This window comes from Rhagoletis pomonella, unplaced genomic scaffold, assembly GCF_013731165.1.
Source record: "Rhagoletis pomonella isolate Grant_MI unplaced genomic scaffold, Rhpom_1.0 Rhpom_scaffold_00003, whole genome shotgun sequence".
In the NCBI taxonomy this organism is placed as follows: domain Eukaryota; kingdom Metazoa; phylum Arthropoda; class Insecta; order Diptera; family Tephritidae; genus Rhagoletis; species Rhagoletis pomonella.
Genome location: NW_023458557.1, coordinates 43,568,268 through 43,576,952, shown reverse-complemented (window position 1 = coordinate 43,576,952; position 8,685 = coordinate 43,568,268). Strand labels below are relative to the sequence as shown.

The window sequence follows — 8,685 nt, the reverse complement described above, 5'->3', positions numbered from 1 at the left end:
TGACACGCCGTCAACTTCTGCGCAAGCCCAGACCAGACGCAACTCTGAAAAAGGAAATAGGAGTCCGGTTAATAACGTTAAGTCCTGTTTTGCCAACACGAACAAGGGAGTCCTATTAGGAACGGCACGTGTCAATATCTTCTTCAATAATACTAATTTTTCCGCCCGTGCACTAATAGACTCCGGTTCGGAATGTTCGTTCATATCAGAAAGACTTAAACGCCGAATTAACCTACCATCCAAAAGTTTGAATGCTCAGGTGTCAGGCATCAACAACACCGTTTCAGCCCAAGTCAAAGAAGCGTGTTTAATACAGTTGCGGTCACCGATTGACCCTTTAATAAAAATAGATACCACTGTCCTGGTTCTACCACAGCTTACAGGAAATCTGCCGACTTGCCATATCAATGCTATGACTAAGCAAGCGTTTCCGGATTTAGTATTAGCTGACAAGAGATTCTTCATAAATGAGCAAGTTGATCTTGTACTAGGCGGCGATATTTATGCCCAAATAATATTGAGTGGCATACAGAAGAATGTTTTAGGTACCCTGCTTGCGCAAGAGACTGTATTCGGCTGGATACTAACCGGTCAAACTGAGGCAACAGGGCCAACGAATAAATGCGTTTCATTCTTCAACGAAGTCACTCTAGATAAACAATTAGCGTCTTTTTGGGAATTAGAGGACATCCCAAAGAACCATACATACAACAGAGAGGAAGTCTACTGCGAGGACCTGTACAAACGCACAACTAAAAGGAACAAAGATGGAAAATATACAGTATCGTTGCCATTCAAAATGGATTTTCCAGGGAGCGTGCGGTTAGGACCCTCTCTCAAGAGCGCTTGCTCTCAATTTTTTCGCAATGAGACGCGTCTAGCAAAGGACCCACTCCTACAAACGGAGTATAATAGGGTACTGTCCGAGTACGAAACTTTAGGAAATATGACGCGAATTTCCAGCCATATTCAAGCTGATGAGTGTGAAAATTATTTTTTTACCTCATCATGCCGTCCGCAAGGAAGAGAGCACCACCACCAAAGTACGGGTGGTGTTCAATGCGTCGTGTCCGACAGCTAATGGGGTGAGTCTTAATGATGTGCTTCATCCTGGTCCAGTCCTGCAAAACGACCTCACCATCTTAATACTTCGGTGGAGATTCTATAAATATGTTTTTAATAGCGACATCGAAAATATGTATCGCCAGATTTTACTTAATCCTACCGATAACAAGTATCAACGAATAGTTTTCCGCGCAAGGCCAACAGAACCAATTAGTCTTTTTGAACTTAATACGGTGACTTTCGGGGTCAATTGCGCCCCTTACCTCGCGATTAGAACCCTGCTCCAATTAGCTGACGATGTAGAACAGTCACACCCCATGGCGTCGGACATATTAAGGAATTACATGTATGTTGACGATGTTTTAGCTGGCGGTCACACCATCGAAGCTGCTATCAAAGCAAAAACCGAAATAACAAGTGCATTACAGTCTACTGGGTTCCCCTTGAGGAAATGGACGTCCAATTGCAATGAAATATTAAAGGGAATACCAAAATCCCATCTACTGAAAGAAGACTTCTTGGACTTTGAAGACACTAGCACAGTCAAAGCTTTGGGTATCAGGTGGAATGCCCACTCTGACAATTTTTACTTTACAGCCAAGCCAATAGAGGAACAGGTTAGCTATACTAAAAGGCAAATACTATCGGCTATTGCCAAATTATTCGACCCTCTAGGATGGCTTGCACCAGTGGTAATTACTGCGAAAATTTTAATGCAGAATATCTGGTTGGAAGGAACAGGGTGGGACGAAATCGTGTCACCTACGACCCTAGACCGCTGGAAAAATTTTAGGGAAAGCTACGACAGTATCGAAAGAATTCGTATTCCACGTTGGGTACACTTTTCCCCTGTGGCCGAGATCGAAATTCACGGATTTTGCGACGCCTCAGAGAAGGCTTACGCAGCATCTATTTACTTGCGTGTCGAAATAAGCAGCAAAGTGTTCATCAACCTGCTACTATCAAAAACTAGGGTAGCACCAGTTAAAACAATTTCCTTACCACGCCTAGAACTCTGTGGAGCGGTCCTGTTGGCTGAAACTTTGGAATCGATTTCGGATAATCTGAACTTAGCCCATCTTACAACTCAGATGTGGACGGATTCGACCATCGTGCTTGCCTGGATACGCAAGCCTCCATGCTCATGGTCGACATTTGTAGTCCATCGAGTGACCAAAATAATTGAGAAGGTGGGAGGAGAAAACTGGCGTCATGTGGACTCAACGTCAAACCCCTCAGATTTAGCCAGCAGAGGACTTACGGCGCAAGAATTAATAAACAATTCCCTGTGGTGGGAGGGCCCTTCTTGGCTTCAAGAAGACCACTCAAAATGGCCCACTCAAGGAAAGGACTATAACACAACCGTTGAAGAAAAAAGGATACAAGTTCATATAACAACAATGGATAGTAAGACTGATATTCTTGATAGGTTTTCTGAATTTCCAAGAGCTTTGAGAGTGCTATCATACGTAATGAGATTCTCCCAAAGAACCCGTCCAAATACCAAAGCTTCATTTCAAGCGAAATCTTGTTTAATTTCAGCTGATGAAATTAAAGCAACGACTCAACGCTTAGTACTAGTTTGCCAGAAGCAGCATTATGGTGAGGAATATTCAGCATTAGTATCAGGAAAATCAGTAGGTTCTAAAAGTGAAGTATTGCCCCTTACCCCATTCATCGACAAAGACGGTATAATGAGAACAGGTGGACGGCTGGGAGCATCTCGTGATCTCGCCTACAAAGAGCGTCACCCAATCATCCTGCCTTATAATTGCACCTTGTCCCGTCTCATAGTTCAGTTTATTCACAAAATTTCCCTGCATGGTGAGAATCAGCTCATGCTGCGCTTGATCCGAACACAGTACTGGATACCTAGGGTCAAAAACTTGATTAGGTCCACAATTCATAACTGTAAGGCGTGCACGATTTATCGCAAACGCAGTTAATGGGAATTCTTCCCAAGGAAAGAACGACATTTTCGCGAGCGTTTACAAATGCGGGAGTCGACTTCGCAGGGCCATTTGACATTAAAAGTTATAGCGGCCGAGGTTGTCGCATGTCAAAGGGATATGTCTGCCTATTTGTATGCTTCGCAACAAAGGCAATCCATTTGGAAGCCACTTCGGACTTGAGCACTCAGTCGTTTTTAGCAGCATTTGCCAGGTTCATCGCACGACGAGTCTGTCCAAAAAATATCTATTCCGACAATGGCACCAATTTTGTGGGAGCTTCTAGAGCTCTGAGAGCCGAAACAAAAGCCTTTTTAAAAGACGCCCGCGATAACACTTTGGCGAAATACGCTCACCAAATGCTTTCGTGGCACTTCATTCCCGCCTCAGCTCCCCACATGGGCGGACTGTGGGAAGCGGGAGTTAAAAGTTTTAAAAGCCACTTTACGAAAATTGCTTCCAACCACAAATACACGTTTGAGGAAATTACAACCCTATTATGCAGAGTTGAATCCTGTCTCAACTCTCGACCCCTGAGTCCCTCATCAAATCAACCAGGAGACCTGGAGCCACTGACTCCAGGCCACTTCTTAATCGGTGGACACATACTAGCTCCACCAGAAATAGACGCTGATGTAAATCGTGCCTCGATTGTAAATCGATGGCAGAGGCTCAAGGCTCTACACCACACGTTTTGCAAACGGTGGAAAAGTGAATATCTCACGGAATTGCAGAAACGCAACAAATGGAGATATCCGCAAGCCAATATGAAAATTGGAGACCTCGTGATCATCAAAGAAGATAACCTGCCGCCAAACGAATGGAGACTTGGAAGGGTAGTTAACGTCCATCTAGGTGCAGACAATAGGGCAAGAGTAGTGGACCTCATGACTGAAAGAGGACAGGTTACTAGACCTGTAGTCAAGCTGGTTCTACTACCCCCCTGTGATCAACAACACAGCGAATCGCAACCAAGTAACAACTCCATTTCATAAAAGCCTAACTTATTCCACAACCACAATTCGCAACATAATACAGTCCACTTTATCATACGAATATAAATCATTACTGCGGGATGCTCAACAAACTATATGAATCGATTTCGTTTTGTTGATGCGCAAAAATAACTTATCAAAATAATTTCGTTTCTTTTCGTTAAAAACAAGAATAGAATTATTTTGATAATTACCTAAATGATAAGAAACTGAATTGTTTCAACAGAAACGATTGGTTTATTTTGGTAAACGCTAAAATTAACGTTAGAATGCATACGTGCTTTTGATATGTATACACATACACACGTACCCCAGGAAATCATTATAAACGAATGGAGTTTGCGCGAACATAATATACTACGTCCACCAAATTCAAAAAATATTCAAGATTCCTTTAATCTTATTTAAAGTATATCTTATTAGAAGCTTTCGGGTAAAAAGGTTGGGAGGAGCGGTAAGTTGCCTACATGTTTTTATTCCTCCTAACCTTGCGAAATTAATACAATTGTGTCGCAATCTTTATATCGAAGAATTGCCTACATAATGTGTATATGGGCTGCATGAATTCATTCAAACTTCTAGCCAAACAGAGTACAGTACATTTGAATATTTTACTTCACTTACAAAACACTCAGCGTTTGGAATTTTGTAAGTTATGAATATACATTTTGTTTTAAATTGTCTACCTTTAAATGGAAGAATGTGACTGAATGAATGGAAAACATTTAAATCATTCAAACTCATTTCGGCACACAAGTTTTCTCGTATGTAATAGGAGCGCAGCAATACATACATACAGTGGCTCACAGCTTATTTCGTGTGTCAATTCATTAAAAAGGAAATTCGTAATATTTTGCATATGTGCTAGATTTTCAAAAAATCGAAAATGTACATTCAAAGATACTTGAACTGTAATGAGAAACAAAAAAGTCCAAAATGATTTTCTTTTAAATTGAATTTGTACAACAAAAACCAAATTCATAGTAAGACAGCCTCACATCTTATTTCGTACGGACACTTTTACCGTTACTGGCGCCAATGTGCTGGTTAGAGAAATACACCAATTTACTTTGAATGTTTCAGTAGATTATTTCTTAGTGTAATTTTGGTGTTGTAAAAGATCGGACGCGAATATTAATTTAAATACCGCGATGGGTCGCCGTACGTCTATTGAAAAGCGCGAATTAGTGATTCAGTTATTTAAAAATGGAAGTTCTCAGAAAAAAATTGCGGAAAATGTAAATTTAAGTGCTTCTACAGTTCAGTACATAATACAACGCTTTGTCCGTGAAAATAGAGTGGCTGACAAAGGTCGAGAGGCGCCAAATAAAATTTTTACAGCGGCCGATGAGAAGTGGATAGTCAGAAAAATTAAGAAAGATCCAACAAAGAGTGCAACAGCTTTGGCAAAAGAGGTAGATAACGTGCTTGGAAAGTCATGTCATCCAGAAACAATCAGAAGGATTCTTCGAAGTGCTGACTTTCATGGACGAACAGCCCGAAACAAACCATTTATTAGTGAGCGCAATAGAAAAAGCAGAATGGAGTTCGCCAAAAGCCACGTTAATAAAGACGAAACGTTTTGGAATGAAGTAATTTTTGCAGACGAAAGTAAATTTAACCTTTTTGGTTCCGATGGGAAATCTTTCGTGTGGCGCAAACCTAATACAGAGCTGCAACGTAAAAATTTGCGCGCCACAGTAAAACACGGTGGAGGCCATGTAATGGTTTGGGGCTGTATGTCCTCAGCGGGTGTCGGAAACTTGGTTTTCATAGAAGAAATAATGAATAAAACAGTTTATTTGAATTTGTTGAAAAATAATTTACTACAAAGTGCTGAAAAATTGGGTATCCGGGAGCAGTTTAGGTTCTACCAAGACAACGACCCGAAGCACAAATCGGGAGTTGTTAGATCTTAGCTTATTTGGAATTGCCCACATGTGGTTGAAACGCCAGCACAATCGCCCGATCTCAATGTTATTGAGAATTTATGGAGTGTTCTTGAAAAAAATATAAGGAAACATCAAATAAGCAACCGGCAAGACTTGAAAACGGCATTGCAATTGGAGTGGGAGAGAATAACACCCGATTACACCAAAAAGCTTGTTAGCTCCATGCAATCTCGGCTGAACTCAGTTTTAAAACAAAAGGGTTATCCTACTAAATATTAGTTACTAGAAAATTTATAATTAAAATAAAACACATAAGAGAAAAGGTTTAAGTTTGTTACGGTACACGAAATAAGCTGTGAGGTCGTTTTACAATGTGTTATGTTTTTGTTGTCGAAATTCTATACAAAAATTTAATATTTTGGGTTTGTTTGTTGGTGTTTGTATGTCGCAGACATACACCATTAAAAGCTCATTAAAGTTTTTTTTAAAAATAAAGCACATAGACAAAATATTACACGTTTTTCTTTTAATCACTGACTACACGAAATAAGTTGTGAGCCACTGTACATACATATGTATGTTTGTACATATGTACGAAGAAAAAATATTTCTGGATATTCATACAAAAAGTTGACATTTATATCAATTCAATTTATTTTCACTTTGTCGACACATATATCTGAACAGCTATTCACTCAGATTTAAAAAAAAAATAAAATAAAAATAAAAATTTTAAGCTAAAATCATTCATTCGTTTTGTATATGAATAATTCATACGCCGTTTGAATGCATTCATGCAGCGCTCTCCTACATATCACCGCAAGGGATGGTTATGGACTTTCGTCATTACACCCGATTTACATGATTCAGGTACTTTGTGTTTTCTATTTGCTTTTACACGTTTCAATTCTGTTGAATTCAAGTTTGGTTCGTTAAATGGGAAGCAACGAAAATGCCAAAAGCAAAGCAAGAAAGTTTAAACGACTTGACGGTACAGACGCATGTGTACTCGTCCCTTTTGTTCTCACCCCCTCTCTTCCACATGCGAGCAGAATGGAATTCAATACTTGAACTGTGTAAAAGCAGTCTAATAATAAAGAAGGTTATAGTACTCACAATATTCCGGGAAAAATTACCAGACAAATTACCAACGGTGCTGGCAAAGAATTCGCTTTCCTTGGCGTTGTTCATAACCCTCGTGGTTGCAGAAATTAAATCCTTTTGATTCGATGTAAACTGTTTTAAATACAACTCATAACCATGGAGTAATGATGAATAAACACGCGCATGTATGTCATAATATGTGCGATACAGATCCTGCAAGACTTCAAATTCGCACAATCGATACAGAAGTTTTGGCCAAATGCATGTGATTTGTCGTGCGCTATTTTGCAAACACTTTTTGGCTAAATCCAGCATCATCTGAAATGGAAACGAAAAGATATTAGTGAGATAATAGGTTTTACATAAAAGATTCATATTATATTAATTCATATTTCACGATACTTCAATAATGGTTGGCTTTTTCCGAGTTCACGATTTTCCACTAAATCACTATGAGGGTTTTGGGTGGAATATCTGCAAAATGCCCGATTTAGGGCAAACACCTCAATGGCTGGCCCCTTTTCAACACCTTCATACACAGAAGTAGACATGATATATTCAGTTAGGTAATAGCTTCTTACGATGTTCGCTAGAAAACCAACCGCACGACAGTATTGTTCAAGTAGACGGAAAATATAGCAGAGAACAGCAGAACGTGAAAGTGGATGTATGCCTCGCGTTCTGAAAATCGTTAGGTGATTCAAGCGCACAGCGTTTTTTTGTCAAAATTCTTTGGATGTTTCTTTCGCTTTGGATTTTGGTGTTTTGCCGGCTATTCCAAATGAGTTTGTTCGCTTAATGACGTTACACTATTGGTGGGGGCAAATAGGTAAATATTTATATTTACTGCATACACGTACACGATAAGGAAATTAAATGAGACGATTGATCCAACCGGGATTGCTATTTTATTTCCATGTAACGTGGAAACACGCGTTTAAAAGCTATCCATTCGGCATACCATAATTCCTCATTCATCCTTCAGGCGAACTCGATTGCGAGTTGTAAATATGCCGTACTCGGATGAATGAGGGTTTTGGGTGGAATATCTCCAAAGAAAGCTAAAAGTAGAAGGTAAAAAAATATCACATTAAAATACTATGAGAAAAATACGCAACTTACCGCATCGTAATCACTCGTGCCATTCAGGAAATTGTGATATGTGCTGCAATTGCCATCAATGAAAGTCTCATTTTTAAAAAATAGTGATGTGCGGAGTTGCCCCAATACTTGGTACCCAAAGTTTCGGTATTGGTAACCGATACCGATTCAATGCAATATACCTTAGTAGTAATATAAGTACACTTAAATCACCTGTTGCACAATGTCGGACCCATCCATTTTGTTTTTTTTCAAAAGAATAATAAAGGTTCACATAAAAATGAAGCGTTCTCTGGAATTTCGACAACGAATGACTTTCAGTTATTTAATTTTTTGTTCTGTACTCCCTGAAGGCGCTGTGGACTCAGTATTCACAAAGAATTCCGTACATAGCCCCTTAATAAAAAAAAAAAATTAGTAATAATATATATATATATATATATATATATATATATATATATATATATATACATATTCATTTATTTATTCCAATTGGAAGTTGTAAGACATCGCCTCAAAGTTCGCTAATGAGCTTTATCTCTAAAAATTTCTTCCATACGTTTGGCTGTCGTGCGCTTT

General features: G+C 39.2%; 1 long non-coding RNA gene across 1 annotated transcript; it reads right to left on the bottom strand.

Moving 5' to 3' along the window:
• Positions 1-7,311: 7,311 nt before the first annotated feature.
• LOC118735230 lies at positions 7,312-8,055 on the bottom strand. Its single transcript, XR_004992541.1, has 3 exons — positions 7,853-8,055; positions 7,408-7,777; positions 7,312-7,323 (listed from the first exon to the last, which is right to left on the bottom strand). It is a non-coding gene; the product is annotated as an uncharacterized LOC118735230 (long non-coding RNA).
• Positions 8,056-8,685: the final 630 nt, after the last annotated feature.